A 19,137-nucleotide genomic window follows, 5' to 3' on the forward strand; every position below is an offset into this window, starting at 1 on the left:
CAAGTGTGTGGCACTGGTGGGAGGGAATCACTGGTTGGTGTAAAGTTTGTGCATCTGACTGCAAGGTGCCTTCATGGATCCAGTGAAGGAGACATGAAAGGCTATCTCAGGAGTGGGAGGGGGCGTGGCTGGAACACACCATTACAAGTCAGTTCAATTCAGAGCAACCTTGAGACATCTCCAAGTTGTGCTGGGATCCAATCCATCTCCTGAGCAGCCCCAGGATTGGTGAAGAGGACAGCCAGGTGTAATAAGGCCACCTTTGCCCAGCCCCAGGTGCACTTACTGCTGTGCTAGTTGACCTGATAAATTGAGCCCTATAAGTTGAATTTCACACTTTCCTTTGCCTCCCATCACTAGTCTAACCCTTGGAGCTCTAGATGCTGGAAATCGCTGTCCTCTTCATTTTTGGCAATATATTCTGTCCTGGGAAGTGCTAACACTGATCATCAAGGGGTTAGCAAAGTACTGCACTTCAAAATATTCAAGTGTGTAAATTATGCCTGCCTATATGCAGCTAATTATCAAAAAAAGCCACCCCCTTTGCCTCCAGTTCCCCTCATAAACAGTCCAACTGCAAAGCAGTAGCTATTTATTATAGTTATACAAAATATTATCAGCACTAACTTGACAATCTTGCTGATGACAATGTCAGACATATTTCACTTCACCCTCCTCCTGTGGTCTAAAACTGGATCCAACACCCCTGGGCCCACACTGGGTTTGCAGAGCAGCTGAAGGGCCGAATGACAATTAATCTGGAACATATTCTTTCCAGCAGCAGCACCTGACTTCCTGGCTAGCTTCCCCAAAGGTCTCATTGGTCATTATGGCAGCTGTGAAACTGACAATGAGTTTGGTGTTGGGTCAAGTTTTCTGTTTGACTGCCTTGCTCTCCTACATGCCATTTTCCTTGACTCACCCTTGATTACAAGGAATGTTCTCTATTACATTCCAGAATAACATGATATCCATAAGCAAGGCTTTGGAGGTAGGTTTTATTTTAAATGTTATCCATTCTTGTGTTTGCTTGATGTAGAAATGTAAGAACTGGTCCTAGAGCCAACCAAATCCTGATGCTTAGCCCAGCAGTATATCAAATTTCTTGCACAGATCCTGAATGAAAACTCAGTGCCTTTTTAACAGGAACAGCCAATGTACAACATGCCAGTTTAAGCACTTTGCCTTGCATTTTAACAGATGTCACAAATTTGTGGGAATTCTCTCTAACGTCGGAGGGCAAAAGATCTGAATATTTGCAATGGCAAAAATATAAAAACCTGTGCTTTGATATCTATAAAGTTGATTTCTTGGACTAAAAATTCACATTAAGGAACAAACAAAGAAATTAAAGCCAAAAATCTTACAAAGTTTGCTTATGTGAAAGCAAAAATACTGTATATGATATAGCAGACCTTTGTATTAATAGACCTCTTTATGAATCACCATTCCACAAACAATATCCAATACAAAGCATGATGATTTGTGTGTATCATAATAAAAAATGCTAAGTTTAATATATTTTATGCAGCATTTTAAAAAATCCAGCTGCCAGAGTGGTATTTTAGACCCCATACAAATATGGGACTCAACTGATTCTGCCGTTATTTACAGCAGTTTTACACTGATGTAGCTCCATTAACTTCAGTGCAGTTATTCTTCATTTACCCAATTAGAAGTGAAAGGAGAGTCATGCCCATAATGCTGGCTTTAAAGAAGTGGCTTATATTTTCTAGGGATTTTTTAATGTATTTATTCAGATTTAAATAGAAATTTTAGTGTTTAGAAATACAATTTGGCAACTGAGATCAAAGTAAACTATATGAGAATAGGTTAAAAAATTCAGAGGAGTTTCCTTGTAACTTATCAAATGACACATAACAGGCAATTAGGTCTGGACACCTATAAAAAAAACTTCAAAATATTTCCCACTCCCTTCTGTTTCCCAACTTTTTTTTTTAAATCACCACTGAAAAGTAATTCCACACTCTCCTGTTGACTTGAACAATCACACCTTATTTTAAAATATTTCTAATCTCTTATTCTGTCATTATCCATTTTAAGGTCTTGATGCTGTCCTCTGGTAATAACACTTAGCACTTACACTATGTGCCGCTTTCCATCTCCAAAGCACTTTACAAACATTAACTAATTAATCCTTACAACACCCCTGTGAGGTATGTAGGTAAGTATTATCATCCAATTAGGTAAGTATTAAGCACTGTTATCCCACTAGAGAAGTATTAAGGCCTCCCATTTTATTGGGGATACTGAGGACAACAGGTTAAGTTACTTACCATAGGTCACAGCAGGAGGCAGTATCAGAACTGGGAATAGCCTTCAAGCTGTATACTCAGACCCCGAGATTATGTCTTTGGCTAAAGTAAGGTGTCATTGTGTGTATGGAAAATCAGGTTCAGGCCTTTGGTAATGTTCTAAGATTATACAGCAATGAATACCATGTACTGAGAAGGGCATATTTGAGCCAAGGAAGTATTCTTCTCCTCTTGAGATATGCAAAGATAGTACTTCTGGAGGATTTTTCGGGATGTATACTGTGAATAAAAGTCTTGGGAATAAGAGCCTTTTTACATTGTGTGTGTGCGTCCCCACCTCACCCCACCCCCAACACACGCGCGCACACACAGACACACATATATGCAATCATGATATAAGAGTGTAGAGATAAATAATTACTCCCTCCCCACCCTGCTTTACATTTTTAGTTGGTCTTTTTAGTACTATACAGAGATGAGTCCCTATTGAAACCTCAGTCCACTTCACACACCCCTGCCTGAAAAAGTTAGAATAAGGATCTGGAGTTTGTGGCTTACATCTCTCTGAATAATGAGTTCAATTTGAAACACTGAGTCTGAGGTCTCCACGTTTGTACACAAGATTGGACACAATTCAAGTCTGGTGGTGCAAGTCCAATTAATAACATCCTTAGTACAGTATCACCATAGCTCATGGGTATAGCTAACTGGAATTCTTGTCCACTGTGAAAATTATTGATAAAAATAAAAATTTGAGGGTTTTGTTGAAATTTTTCTTTTCTTTTTTCAGATGCTTGTGAGAACCCCCCAAAAAACTGGGGGAAGGGGGAGGAATCCATTTTAAACAGAGTTTTTCAGTATTCAAATTTTTGGCTTTTTAATAAAAACCTATTTTTAACCAAAAATGGACTTTTTCATGAAATTTGCTCTTTAATTGAAAGGCCATTTTCAAATTAATTTTTGTATCCATTCTACACATAGATACTAGGATATAGGACTGGGTGTTATGGATAGTGGCAGTATCACATTGCACACATTTGGTTTTAATTTCAATAGATTATTAAAGAAAAAAGTGAGTGTTTCTATTTCTACCTTTCTATGTAATTCCTCTTGAAGCTGCCTGTGTAAATTAGGAGAAATATCCACTGGGAGCCCTAAATGTTTTGTGAAAGCTAGATCCTAACACAAAGCTAGAGAATACTAGAGCTGTGAACTAAAACCCCAAACCAAGCAACACTTACCTGCTTGCAAGTCCGTTACAAACCTAACTCCCAGGCAAGAGCTGTTAATGGCTGCTGAGTTTTAGGTCTTATCTGTACAGAGGATTTGTTCCAATTCCAGCCATGGGTAGACAGTCACCAGTATAACTGCACCAAAGCAAATCCTGAATGTATTCAAGCAAAGTTGCTATTTTAGTTCAGATGAGCTTCACTGGTTCAGACAGAAGCTTTCCCTTCTACACTAATGTTTGCATGATGCAGCCACTTTGGTGGCTGTACCTGGCAAATCCCAAGTGTAGACAAGGTCTAGACTGAATTTCAGCCGGGCCGTGGATGATTTATGGAAGCTAGTTTTAGCTGAATTTAACTCTGAAGTTTTAGATCATTCAAAATTCATGGAGATTGGATCCCATGGGCCCTCAAGCAAACAAAACAAGATTTGCCAGAAATCCCTGCAAATCAAAACAGCCGAACTTTGCACAGTTCTAGCAAATGTTTTAAACCAGTTGGGGGGCGGGGGGCAATGTGTAGTTTAAAACAAAACAAAACCAAAAATGAGAGAGAAGATATTTTATTCATCTAAATAAAATACCCTCTAGATCAAATCTACATAACGTGGGTGGCTTGAATGTCTTATACTTCGAAATTCAGAAAAACAGAAGAGGAGCTGAAAGAGAAGGTAGGTTTAGGTTTTGTTGCATCATCATTTGGAGAGATTTAACATTAACAACAAGCTGAAATATAAAAGATAAAGCTTTAAATAGGGGAATGCTTCATCTGTTCTATAATACCTTGGAAGATTGATGCAGAATACAAGTAACAGTCATATAGTGTGCATTACAGAAATTAATAAAAATAGGTAACCCAAAAATGCAGTGTTGTTTTATTATACTCTCTCACAATTGTTCTGTTAACTGGTCTTTTGCCTGCATACTGACTATCAGGTAACAATCTATAGATAAAAAAAGACAGGAGCCTTTCATGTATTTGTTATGCTATATCTCAAAGCTAGAGGAAATAATGTTTCTGCACAACTGTTAGACTCCACAGTGGGTCTTACACAGAGAGACTTTAGATGTAAAATAACAAGGCAACATGGATACTCCCTCCTAAATAATGAAGACAAAGTAAGAAGAGAAATTTCCTCAGTATGCATTATGCAAAATGTAGGGATTTTTTAAAAAAGAGCATTCATTTCATGTCACTGCTTTAAGCATTATCACATAGCTTCTTTTTTCCCCCTTCTTCTAACCTGACCTTTTTCCCAATGGTTTGTCTATAACTTAATATATCTCTAATTCTTTTGAAATAATGTTCACAGTTAGCATAATTGGTGTTATACAGTTCTAAAGTACATTATGGAATATTCTGTCACTAGACACTAAATTGAAATTTTAAAGAAAATGATAGAAATAGCTGTAAGGGAAAAAGTACCCTTTTAAATCTAATTTGCTATGCACCGCAGTAGGGTAATGGATGCAATGAAAGTTCTTTCATTGAGTTCCCATGTCCAAAAGGTATTTAGGTAGCAAAGGATGTTAAACAGACCCCCTGTGCTCCTTCTTTAAGTAAAGATAGCAGGAAATAAGGTATATAGGTTTGTGTCCTCCTGATTTTTATTTCCTCAGGAGTACAACTTATGCAAAGGGCACCTTAGGCTACTTAGAGGATCACAAAGGGTGCCCTAGACCCCCTCACTGTCTGCATGAATAGAACAATCTAAAGGATGGCTGAAGCCATACAGCGAGTTAAATCCTTCAGGTGGGTCTTTTCAAATTCCAATAGTGAGGAGTTACCGGAGAATTGGTAAGGATTTCACTAGGCCCCAGCAGGTTTGAGATCAAAAGCCCTGGTTAAATAAAAGCCTGTTGGGAAATCTTAAAACCTCTTTGTAATGTAACTTAAAAAAGTTAATACAAAGAACCCTTAGATTGAAGCCTATAACGGCACGAACAAAGGGTATATCAAAACTGATTCTATTACGAGAAGGCAGACAAATAAATTCATTGAATTTAAAGAACAATCCAGATATATTTCTCTGCTAAAAACTAGAAAGCACATCTATACAGGCGTGTGTGTGTGTGTTATAGCCTATGTGTTTATAAATCATAAGAACAGTACAACAGAGCTTTATATATTATACTTTATATAATACTTTATATATCTTTAACCACCATATATATGTGAGAAATGTTATGTATATATATATATATTTAATATAAACATATTTTTATTATGTATTGAGTTTCATGCTGGGTTGTTCAAATATACAGTTAAATATATCTATATATGTTTATTCTACAAAAACACAGCTGAATGAGCTCCTAAATTCAAACTGACACAAGACATTTTTCAACCCAATTAATTAAAAAGGATGGGTGCTCATCAGTCAGCTGGCACAGCTTTTTCCCCCATCATATTGCCAAAATGTCAAAGTGTTAGTTGTGCAGCATGTTTCAAAAAGAAAATCTGGGACTGGGATTTAGATATAGATTATTAACTGACCCCTTCCTGAGCAGCTCTTCCAGTTTTAACTCATTGAGGTCTCTAGCACCGAGAGAGGTAGTTATGCATTGAAAAGCTTGATGTTGGATGTCATTTGCACAAGCATTTCAGATTTGTGCTCAGTTTACACAGGAAAGGGCATAGTAAATTGTGTAATCCATGCAATTTATGCAGGATGGCCTCGTGGTTAAAGCACTGCACTAGGGCTCAAGAGAGCTGGATTGCATTCAGAGCTATGGCACAGACTCCCTGGGACCTTGGGCAAGTCACTTAGAGCCGCATTCTGACACCCTCTCTCGCTGTAAGTAGCACCTTACCCCAAAAGAAGTCCCACAGAGGGTATCAGAATCAGGCTGTTAGTCGCTCTGCATCTCAGTTTCCTGACTGTAAAGTGGTGTTAATAATGCTTCCCTACCATATAGGAGTGCTGTGAGGATGAATTTGTTAGCATTTGTATACAGCAATGGGGTAATATAAGGACATAGTTAGCTAGAAGTGGTGTTTTGCCATTCAAGAAATGACATCCATCCCAAAGTTTGGTAAGTTATGCAGCTACAGAAGAGGGGTTGCACACCCTAAAAGTGGGTGTAAATGCTCATAGTGAATTTTTGACAGTTTTCTTTATAATAAAATCACACAAAAGTCTGACATTTAAGTTAAAGAAAGCTGACCATGGGCACCTCACCTAACATATATTAGAAGGAATGAGATCCATGCTTACTCCCTCGATATCACCTAATGCAGCTAACCCCTTAATTACTGTACAACAACTGCACATAACAGGATATAGTTCAGTATTATTTTTATAACCAAGAATATTGGGTATGATGTTAATAAGTGAGAAGAATACCTCACATCTGGCATCTTTCATCTCAAAGAGCCAAAGAATTTAACAGTCTACATACACAGGAATCACTTTGCCCTCTGCTTAAGTGCCACCACTTTTAACAGCAATACTGCACGTTAGTTTCTGTTAGGCAATGAAGAATACCATATCCAAATGAGTCTGCAAGGGAAACATAGGGTATGTCTACACTACCCACCGGATTGGCGGGCAGCGATCGATCCAGCGGGGGTCGATTTATCACATCTAGTGTAGATGTGATAAATCGACCCCAAGCACTCTCCCATCGACTCCTGTACTCCACCGCTGCGAGAGGCGCAGGTGGAGTCGACAGGGGAGCAGCAGCAGTCAACTCACCGCAGTGAAGACACCGCGGGGAGTAGGTCTAAGTATGTCGACTTCAGCTACGTTATTCACGTTGCTGAAGTTGCGTAACATAGATCAATCACCTCCCTAGCCCCAGTGTAGACCAGGCCATAGATAAGCTAAATGTAATCACCATTTTGGCCACAGTACTAGGAATAATGCCATTACTCTAGCAAAAGTGCCCTCGGATCACTAATAATCATAAAAGACAAACCCCACTGTTGACTTCTCATTTGAAAGAAAGTATCTCCAACAGCATTATGCCTCTTAACACTTTGCTGTGGTACTGGTTTCCTATGAATCAGTAGTGAATCAATGCCACAGCATGGTGTTCGATGGAGGTCTCCCATCCAAACACTGTCCATATCTTCATAGCTTAGATGATTTTATGAGACCATAGCCTGAGTTGGTATGGATACCAAATTAATTCTATTCATACAGTAGATTATACAATGGTATGTATAAACTTCAGATTTGATTTTGAAGTCTTGATGAGATCTATGAAACAAGCCAAGTTTGAAGAAAATCTGTTCAGTAGATGTGAAGTTATGAATCTTTAAAGACAGCAAATTGATTCTTTTATTATTTTTATCTCACTCTTTTTAGATTAACTCAGACCTAAAAAGGCCTAGAGTATGAGAGACTTGATGATTTTTAGTTTTGAATCAATCAGACTCACTTGCATATGATGGATGTTATAGCTAAGGAAGCTACAAAGCTTAGGACTAAATGGGTGGAAGAATGACCCAGTGGAAAAAGTACATCACTGGGAGTCAGGAGATCTGGATTCTACTCCCATCTGTAAAATGGTGATAATGATAGCCCCAGCAAAGTAGGTAATTATGAGACATACTTAATATTTGAAAAACATTTTGGAGTTTTCAGATGGATGACTCTAGAGGTGTGTAAATTCTTATTAAAATGCTCAAATGTAAAGGGTGCCTCAGAGTTCAGGTTGTTCCAATTAAGTACAAATAATAATTTGAAGAAAAATGTTTCAGTACTTTTTAAAATTATGAATATCTAGTCAGTAATTTTCCTTCCGTTTTCAGATAGGCTGAAGCTAGTGTGATTTAGAAAGTTCACATACTTTATTTGCATCTTCATCCTATTAAGTGTAGTGTCCGTGTTATACCAGCCTAGGTATGAAACTGGTACTAAAATGTGCAATGACCTAAACCACACCCATCCTATTATTTACAAATATATCTTTTATCTCAAAGAGGTATGCGCCCCTCCATCAATATGAACCCATCAACCACAAAGAAGAGACTGTAGTTTGAAGAGTGCCCTCCCAAAGTCCAAATAGGGGTAATCAGATGAGGTGCACCAAACTGCAAGACTAAACATATGTACTTTTAATAACCAGACCTTCCTCCTCCTGAGGGCAACAAGAAACAAGAATAAGAGATGCTCTGAAGCCACAGCAAAAAGAAGTTAGGTGGATATATACTGAGGTTGCTAGCCCCAAAGTACAATGCATAATTTAAAGTAATACATTTTTGTCAGAAGGTTTGCAAATACTGTTCAAAAGGATACAGAGCCCTTCTTTGCCATTCACATAAACCATGTAAACTCTTGGCCATGTTAGTGTTTAAAATGAAAAAAAAAATGGTTATAGCTATCAAAGAAAAACAAAATCTCAACAGGTCTGTATGAAATTTATGCAACACCTTATTTATTAATGCATGTGTAGCTATCATTTTATTCCATTCCCCAAAGGTGGTACTTTAAGGAGTAGGCCATATGCTGATTGACAGCAGCCATAATTCCATACAATGAGACTGTATCATATTGTTTGATGTGATATGATACTCATCACTTGTAACTGATCAAAGATACTATTGCATCAAACAGTATTATAATATGATCACACTGTATGTGGTTGCTGCCAACGCTGTTCATCATAATGCACACTTTGGTGCTAGACGTATCTATTAATAGCATTGACACACCACTGTTATCCAAATTTTTCCAAAGAATTGCACTATGTGAAATGTGGAAAGTAATCTGTATATAAAACTTTGGGGTTTGATACAGTGTGTTCTGTTAGCTAAACACTTCAACATGAGGAGTTTTGCTGATCTTAGGATTTTCACAGGACAGCACAGAAAACCTGATGGAAAACGAATATATTCCAGAACAGAGACATGAAACTCCAGCTTCCTTTATTTGTCTCTTAAATGCAAACAAATTGGAAAATTATGTATTTTAGGTTAAGACTTTACATTTTCAACAATTCCCACTTTGAGGCTTTTTCCTGGCCACTGTCTTGCAGAAGGGAGTTTTGTTTGTCAACCCTAGACCTTTATAAAACTGGAGATGGAAACAAAAGAAATGAATTCTTTGTTACCAGCATTTCTACAGTAGCCATTAAAGGTGATGTGCCAGAGAGCATGGGGCTCACTCTGACACTACAGTCTTGGGTGCTTTCTCAGAGGCAGATTCTTAAACTAGCTTGGGTCTCTGCCGGTCAGAGGTCAGCTGCCCTCAAATCTCTGTAAATGCTAGAGTAAGCTTATTAACCTTCCTCCTTTCACTTAAAGTCCAAATGACAGTATAGTTAAATGTCCATGAGCCTACAAGGTACTGGATGACCTCACCCCCCCATGCCCAGTTAAGGCAGTGGGAGATGTGGGTGCTCAGCCCTGAGCGGGATCAGGCCCTTTGCCATTAGAAGTTAACATGATGTATTTAGGGCTATGTTTTTATCTTATCTCATTGAATATGTCATCTTTAATTCTCACTAGTTTTGTCTGACTCTGTTCTGACATAGTGTAGCCATAACCAGGGTACCATGTAGAAAATTTGAAAGGATCTTTCCATGCTATAATGCATATTTGCTTGGTCTAAGGCCTCAGTCCTGGGTGCTAACATTTCTGAAGCACCAAGCCCACTAGAGCTTCATGACCTGGCAAGACTCTACAGGTGCTGAGGCCCAAGGAGGAATACAGATCAAATGACAGATTGCATTATTGGGTAGGTCTACTCTTATGGTGACATGCAGAGTACAGACTTGCACAGGAATAAACAGCAGTGCAGATGGTGAGGCACTGCTTAGATGAGTAGAGTAGGATGCGCTACATGCCTGAATCCTAGGGTTTATACCCTACATTGCTCTCTACATGCCCAAGCAGTGCCTTCCACATCTACACTGCTGTGTTTAGCAGCATAGAGTCCCACTGCCTCCTCCCGGCATGCCTTGTATTGCCACTTGTAGCTACTCACCGTAGTGAGTGTGCACGTAGTCTGCCTTCCACTGCGGTGGGTAGCTACATGTACCGTACATGCCACCACAAGTGTAGGCAAAGTCTATGTAGCTACTTAGTCACTAATCCTTCTCAGGGCTAGAATCTGGGATTCCACCCTACCTGGGCACTTGGTTAGTTTGCATCATGCCTCTCTTCCTCCACATGGGAGAAGTTTCTTCTCAGAGTTACTGACAACTGGCCAGACAAATAGTGAATTACGGTACATAGCCATTTGACATCAGCAACCCTCCCTTGTCTAGCTTGCAGCTCTTCTTAGTTCTCCAATAGCTCCTCACGGCTGTCCTGCCATTTCCTTACACTGAACATAGCAAAACCTGATTTGCTCATCTTGCTTCCAAAACAGAACTCCATCATTCCAGATTCCTCCCTATCACTCAAGCTCACAATCTTAGGGTTATCCTATCCTGATTTTCCTTAGACCTTTTCCTTTGCCTATCCTTTTCATATTTCATATTCACCAAATACAGATGGTAATCTCTTTAAAGCAGATGCCTTGCCTCTCTTAACCTCTGTAAAGCATCATGAAAGGTTATGGTACTATATGTTTGTATAGTGCTTAGCACATTGCAAGCATTACTGGAATTACAGCTACATAATAATAAAATAACAATAACAACAGTCTCTCTCCCACACTGTATAATATTTCACTGAGACTCAAGACAATGGCATCTGACATTGGCAGAATGAGATACCGTAACCATGGGCCACAGTTCAAAGTTTCCTAGGAAATATTCAGTCAGGGACATGAGACTGCCCTTCAACTGAAGATGCTTTCACTTTTTTTTTTTCATTTTAGCCTAGTGCAGTAGGTTAATCTTCCCTTTAGCTAAGTTGGCTAATTGCCCAGCCAGGGGCCATGGCCTTCCCTGGGTTGGGGAGCCCCAAAGTTCATGGATATCTGCCTCCGGACCACACTATAAATGTTCTATTTGAAAATAATTAATGTATACATATTTCCCCACATGCCTCTTGTGCAGGACAAAACTGGTGTGCAGGTTATGTGTAATGATGGGTGGGTGGGTGAGCATATACTTTGGATGCTACTTTAAATTAACTTTAGCGTAATATCAAAGGCATATGCTCACCCACCATCATCTGGGCAGAATTTATCTGTGTACTTGCGGGAGATTCCAAATACAATTCCCTCTCCACTGGCCATGTGATCTAATGTACAAGAACTGCATGGAAACAAGTCTGGAATGAACATGGGATTTACCAACTTTAGAAAACAGTTTCTGTCAGTGTATCTCATAAAACTACTCCATCATGTAAAAATGAAATGATACATAAATAAAGGGGTTCCATCTAATTCCTCCTGGACAGATACCCACCTTATCATTGGTCAGTCTACACCCTTGATAGCTGTCACAGCTTCGGAGACACGGGATAACAAGCCATGGAATACCAGTAAAACACAGGGATGCATGCCCGCATATCTGAAGCTGGAATGTCAGCTGGGACTGTATAAGTCCATGTTGGGACTATATAAGCTTCACATTTATGAATTGGTGCAAACTTTCAGGTCAGAAATTGCCCTTTGTCTTAGTTTTCCACTCGTGTTTGCACTTACATGTGCCAGCATGAGCAAGTCATATACTCTGTTATGTACCAAATAACCTATACTGATGGATACTGTTTTGCCATGGACCCGTGGTTAATTAAGAATGGTGCTTTGTGCATTTCCTCTTTGTAATTAACAGGAAAATCAGGCTTACTAGAATGAGACCCTAAGCGACTGATTTTGGAGGAGACACAATGATAAGGGAGAGGATTTTTGAAGTCTCACGATCAGCTATAAGAAACAGCACCACAGTACTGTGCACCGTAGCAAAAGAAGCTTTAACTTTTTAAACTGGGTGTAGCTAAATAATTCAAGATGCTGTAATTTAAATGTAACAGTAGAAACTAAGAAGTTCAAACAACAGAGTTATAGGCATTTTAGCACAGCGTACAGTCTCCTGAAATGTGGTATTATGAAAATTACTAAGAATTTGACCACAAAATGTTTGATGCTGTATTCTGTCAATCCTGGAACAGCACTATAGTATTTCCCCCCCACCTGTACAACTCTCCCTTTACAAACCTAGTACAACTGCCCCTGCTGCAGGAGTTAGGAAGATGTAGCCCTGGTTCTGAATCTACCTTTCTATTTAATAAATCGGCACAACTGAGAGTCACCATGCACCAGACACAGACACAACTGCAAATCTGTTCTTACCCTCCCCATACCACCTGAGTGCAGCTATTATTCCTCATCCTTGGGGAAAGGACTCCATATGTGACATCCAGACACCTCAGTAATTCCAAGCATCATTATCACTAGCAGGATCAAGTGCAGCTGTGATGCACTGAGAAAGCACAGTAATGCTAACACTAATCTCTGCATTCACCACACTGGCCCTCACTAGGAAGTTTAAGTACATTTATTAGGGATTCTCCAGCTCTTAAAGGTACGAAGACATCTATAAGGCTTGACGTACTAACTAATTGGGGTTTGGAACAAAAATCTTCTTATCTACTTAACTCAGGGATACTCCCTTTGTTGTTAAGTATACACACTACCTTTTATTTAGAATGTAAGTTACGGACAATTCAATTAACAGGGTTTTAACTTGGAGTTCTAAACCCACTAATGTTCACAGGTATTTTTGCAATATAATTGGTAGCATACTTAATTATTAACTAGCATACTTTCCCTGCCTTATGAGTGCATATTTTGTTTCATATTGTACTTCAATTTCAAAAGTAACTAGTGATTTCGGGAGCCCAACTTGAGCCATCCTACAGGGGCCTGGCTTTCAGAGGGTAGGAGTCAAGCACTTGTAGAAAATCAGAGCCTTTCAAAGTTGCTTGAATTTCTGGATAGTAGACAGTCCTTTAATCTAACAGGAAAAAGGCATGAGATCCAGTGGCTGGAAGCTGAAGCAAAATAAATTCAGATTAGAAATGAGCAAATTTTTAACAGTGAGGGTAGTTATCCACTAGAACAACTTATAGAGACCTATTGTGGATTCTCCATCCCTTGAAGTCTTTAAATCAAGAGTGCTTATCTTTATAAAAGACATGATATAGCACAAGCAGAAACTATGATCTTGATGCAGAAATTACCGGGTGAGATTCTTTGGCCTGTGCAGAAGGTCAAACTAGATTATCATAATGGTTCCTTCTGGCCTTAAAATCATTGAATATCACTCTATGAAATTCGACACCCAAAAAATGAGGTATCCAAAGTCGTTAATCACTTTTTAAAATCTTGCCCATGCTGTTTTTCAGAATTTATAAAGCTGACCAAATTAAAATTCAAGACTATTAAAGGCTGGGTGAAAGTGACACAACTAGCATTTCCACTGGTTGTGGTGGAGCGATAATCCATTTGATTAATTTGATAGAAAAAGAAAGCCAGTGAGTAACTTCTCCTCCCTTCCTGTTTAAATTTAAACTACTCCAGAGAATCTTGCAAATGACGATTTTAACTCCACACCATATTCTGAACAAATAAAATAGTGGCATGGTGGACCAAGCTTTTTTTTTTTTTTTTAAGTACACATATGACGATGCATCATAGCTATAAACAGATGGTATTTGGCCTCCTTCCTATTCTCAACATTTGGAATTCCTAAACTATGTGAATTAAACAATAATATTTTATAAACATAGAAGGGATTTTGCTCACCGCTTTGTTAACATGGAAATTATACAATGCTGACATTTATTTAAATTTTAAAAAGTAAACAAGAGTGTGCATTGAAATAAAGCAAACTAAAATCAACAGAGAATAGCATGTTCAGTGTGCACATTACCTACAGTGGCACAGGCCTTTTTAGGGGAGACATAATGGGATGAAACACAAATTGTAGCTTAGACAGTCTGATCCTTTGTACTCTAAAGGCTCATTTAACACCTCTCTGTAAACAAGGGATATTTATACCATAATTGGCTAGTTGACCATCAGTGTGCATTTACTGCCTAACCTGCTATTATGGAGTTAAAAGAAGTTCCTCTTCAATTGCTTTCCTAGGAGCGAAAGTGTGTTTGCAATTTTAGTACCAACTGAATTTAGTCTAACACCTGCACTTAGAACAAGAAACACTTTCATAATAGCAAAATTGTGGGTGGGGGGGGGGATGTATTACTGACAGGAAAAGAAGAAGAAAGTATCAGATCTTGAAATAATTCTGTTTGCTTAGATTCCTCTTTCATGCCCCTCTTAGCCACTTTTTATGCTTCTTTCCCACTTGCAATACAAAATCTAGGAGGCACTTAGTTTTCAATCAGTATTCCCAGGTCTGCAAAGAGGTTCTGTGATGAATAAATAATTAATCAGAGATTTTAATCAGTATTATGATTTTGAAAAAGGCTAATTATCATTGTTTACAGACATGTCTTTCCAATGAATTGCCTTGTTTTGCCTTCAAAGCTCTAAAGGTTAAGCCCTTTGCAAGGATCCCTCCCACTCTCCTTAATTTGATCTTCAACTCTCCCTTTTTATGCAGACACCAACACCTTGTCATAGGAAACCCACACTTTGCTAACGCCCTGGGAAATGTGGATGATACAGTATTGGGCTAAGGGAAAAGGCCAACAGATCCATCGTGCCTGAGTTCTGAAACATACAGTGTGACCCTGCCCCGATATAAGTCAACAGCAAAACTCCCACGGACTTCAGTGGGGCCAGGATTTTACTCGGAATACGCAGTCACTGCTCTGACCGGTTACTGGCTAGCCTTTCAGCACGCCAGCAAACCAGACTGACAAGCATGGCCACCACATAGGGAAAAGTCAAATGCAAACCACGCCTGGACCTAAACTTCATAACACTGCCTAGCCACTAACCACCGGGGGGAAAGCGATCCCGGGGAGCAGTGATTTTTGCTGCTATTATTGTTGGCTTTGTTGGTCATTTATTTATAAATGGTGTACAAGGATATTAGTAAATGTTTCCCTCTGAGCTAGTAACGACGCACTTGCCAAAGAACAACACATCTTCTGTTGTTAACATTCTTTCTACAGCACGTGGGGTTTTTTAAGGGAACAAAGTTTCCGATCAAAAATCAACGACAAAATCTAGCAAAGCAAGCGTTGTTTTCACTGAGGATCGCACCTCAGCCCCTCCTAAAACCCGACAATGCATAAATCCTCACCTTGGGTCCCCTTCTGGAGCTAGGTAGGAGAAGGAAGTGTTACTAAATGTCAGATTTTTCCTTGCCTGTGCCCCCAGTGTTTCTGCAGCAGCGAAAGCTGCAGCCTTTCGTGCGTGCATGGTTAATACGGATTACACCTTCCTTGGGCTCAACTTTGCCTGGGTTGGGGATTTGCATCAAAAATGCTGCAGCCAAAAGGTGTGTGTGCGTGTGTGGGGGATACACACAAACCTCCTAGCAAAGGGATCCGAGAGGTGCAGAGCCAGGAAGGACAAAAAGAGGGAGCTTAAGACCTAATAAAACAGAGCGATAACTAACTAGAGCAGGGATGACTGCACACAGCCGTATGGGAGAGCGGCACTGCTACAGGACTTCAGCTGCTACCCCCTCGCCTCACTGCTGCTCCCCCCACTTCCCCCCGCCAAACTAGCGGTGTCTTTTCTCTCTTTCCCCTAAACAGCGCCCGTGCCCCTGTGCTGGGGGATTTATTAGAAGCGATTCCCAGGCCGGGCCAGCAGCAGGATCTGTGCTGCCCAGAACGCGGGGGGCGAGTCGGGGACTCGGCGCTGTCGGAGCGTGCTGGGAGAGCCAGCCCTGCTCCTGACAGCTGTGCTGGAGAGTATGAGCCAGTGTTCCCGGGAAACTAACAAATCCGCTCGCTTGCCGCATCCCTTTCACAGGTCCCTCTTGTTCCTTTTTAGGGGGAGATCCCCCCACCCCCACCCCGGACAGAGGCGAGAAAGTCAGCAGCAGTAACGTATGCAGAGCCCAGACTTAGCCGAGCAAATAACTTTGCTTTTAAATGACACGTTGGTTAGAAATTAAGAATAGCCGCGAATATAGCTCGGGGTGGGTGGAGAATCGCAATGGAAACTTTGGGGAGAAACATAACAAGCCTCATTTATTTCCATCTCTTTCTGCTTCTCCCTGGGATAATCAAAGGGTTAATAGTTGCACTGGTCATAATTTAAATGACCTCCCCCCCCCCAAAAAAAACCCCAGCACCCCCCTGAAAGCAAGCTCCAGCTCCAGTCTCCAGAGGTTCCCGCACCTCCTCCCTCGCTGGTGCAAATGTGTTTATTCCAGGGTTGGGAGATGCTGTGGAATATTTGTCATTTGCCACAAAGGGCTAGCCAGAGAGTGTGGGATCCCTAATTACAGATTATAGTAAGGCAAACAGCCCCTGTCCCGCGTTTGCCATGTGTCAGCTGACGGCCCCTGCAAAAGGGAGCCCAGAGACTGTTCAAAAAGTCCCTGCTCCCCTTCTTCGTTTTTAATCTGTGTCAATGTAAAGCGCATTCGATGGTGACTGTGGGTAGGTGTGTGCCCGGGGCCGAGCTGCAGCTGCACGCTCCAGCATGTAGGAGGACAGTTTGCTGATGTACCCAGGGGCCTGGGGATCCTCTTGGAAGGAAGAAGAAGAGTGTGTGTGTGGGGGGGGGAGACTATTAATACTCCACTCAAGCATATTTTGCTTCTAAAATAACCCCCATCGTTACTCACCAAGCGTTTTAAGCTTTAAATTAAGTGTTTAAACCGAAGCGATTCATTAGAGCCAGTCCAGCCCCCCCTCCCCCTTCCCCCTTTTTTGATTTTTGCTTTATTGCTGCTTCTATTTTCCTGGCCTAGTATCACAGCGTTAGCGCTCCAGTGTGAACAGCCAAGTGGATGTGAAAGCCAGAGAACATAGCTGCGAGCGACAAAAGGCGAACACGTCGGTGGAGGCTGCTCCCAAGAAGTGCTCTGCAGCCTCAGACGACATGGCTGCTTCCACGCGGCTGCTTTTGTTAGTCGTCCCCGCCGCTGACCCCCCGGGCTGGGCTCCGGCCTGAGGCTCCAGATGCACGCTGTGCTGAAGGTGTGGGGCGGCGCAGCGCCTACGAGCCGAGGCTCGATTTGCTCACAGCTCAGCTGCACCCTCCCCACCCCCCCCTTTGTTCTTCCCGTTCAGTGTCAGGCTCGCACGTCCAAGCAGCATTTTGCTGGGAACTCTGACACTTGGAAAGACCCCCCCCGCCCCAGCCCTGCACTCTTGGGGGGAGTTGTTGCCGTTCCGCTGGAGACTGTGCAGCCTGTTTGTCCCTGGAGACCAAAAGGAGGTGGCCAGTGGATGGACACTAAGGCCTGGCTTGGCGGGGCGGCCCCTCTCCGCTTGGCACCTGCGTTAGGTCTCGTACGCTGACTACCGAATCCCCGTTGTCCAGCCCTACACATTTTTCTCTCGCTCGACCCGCGTTTCTCTTCCTTGTCGGGACTCGCCACGCCCGTTTAGTTCGAGGGGCAACTCCGCCCCCAGCGAACCAGCCTTTGCTGCCCTTCGCTTCCTAACATGCACGTTTCCCAGCCAGGGGATATTTTCCTCCCTTCCTCCGCCTGTGCTAGATCTCTTGCAAACACACCATCTTCTGGGTGCCAAGCTCCGGCTCCTGCGAGAACCAACGCAGCTCCAGCATGTGCTGTGCGTGACAGCATCGATCTGGGCGCGGAACCACTCCCGTCTCCCCCACTTGGGTCCCTCCTTCGCGCTGGAACTGTTCGGGATCGCAGCTGGCTCGTGCACTTCCGCGGGGCTGCTCTCGCTTTTTATTATTTTTAGATCATATTGGCCTTGTTTAACCTTGATTTCCTTCTCTACCCCCCACTTACATCCTTTTGGCCCTGGAAGTCTCTCTGGTTTCTTACAGCCAGCCCAGCTCATCAAGAAGAAAAGGGGCTCTTCCAGAGTTTAATTCTTCTTGTTAAAATTCCACTCCCTCCTCCATATTACAAACGCTTTGTATAACTTTTATGCCTCCTTCAGTTGTGATGTTATTGCTCTGTCTAGTCCTGATTGATCGTTAAGTTATGCTGGCTTTTAAAGTACTGCCTCCATAATGCTGGAGCAAAGACTTTGTATTTGGCATGCTCCTTGCCTTTGGAATGCCTCTCCTGGCAAGATCAAGAATTCTGGTTTGACTTGGATTCTTATGTTAAAATTCAAAGCTCATTTGTTCAGTTAAGGCTTCTACTTAGAAGCAGCTTTCGCTTCTTCTCCCTGTTAAGTGCTCTATGATGCTGCTTACATGAAGGGTGTGTTGTAAGTGCAAGATGTAATATGGTTATATAGTACTGGATTACCAGTTTTCAACAACAGCTGTGCATATTCACTAGGAGTGTAAGGAAATATCAGAGGATAATATAGCATTGCTATTTATTACCCTATAATTAACGTTCTGACAGTGCTTCTATTATAAAACCTTATTTGCAAAGCTTCATACGTCTGTGGCAAAATTTCACTTCAAGATGAAGCCTAGTTTAACACGGTGAAGCATTTTTAAAGTATTTTAGTAAAAATGAGTTTAGCCCCATTACAGGGTAGTATTCCCCTTGAATTTTTCCAATTTAAGGTGCTCCTTGATGTCTGCACTGATTCATCTGAGCAAAGGAAATGTGTTGCCTTTAAAAATATAAATGAGGGATAGAATCTGTCCTGTTACTCTGGAGCATACCCCTTGGAGATTTATACAGGTGTAA

Source organism: Terrapene carolina, unplaced genomic scaffold (assembly GCF_002925995.2).
Source record: "Terrapene carolina triunguis isolate 2854851 unplaced genomic scaffold, T_m_triunguis-2.0 Scaffold62, whole genome shotgun sequence".
Classification (NCBI taxonomy): domain Eukaryota; kingdom Metazoa; phylum Chordata; order Testudines; family Emydidae; genus Terrapene; species Terrapene triunguis.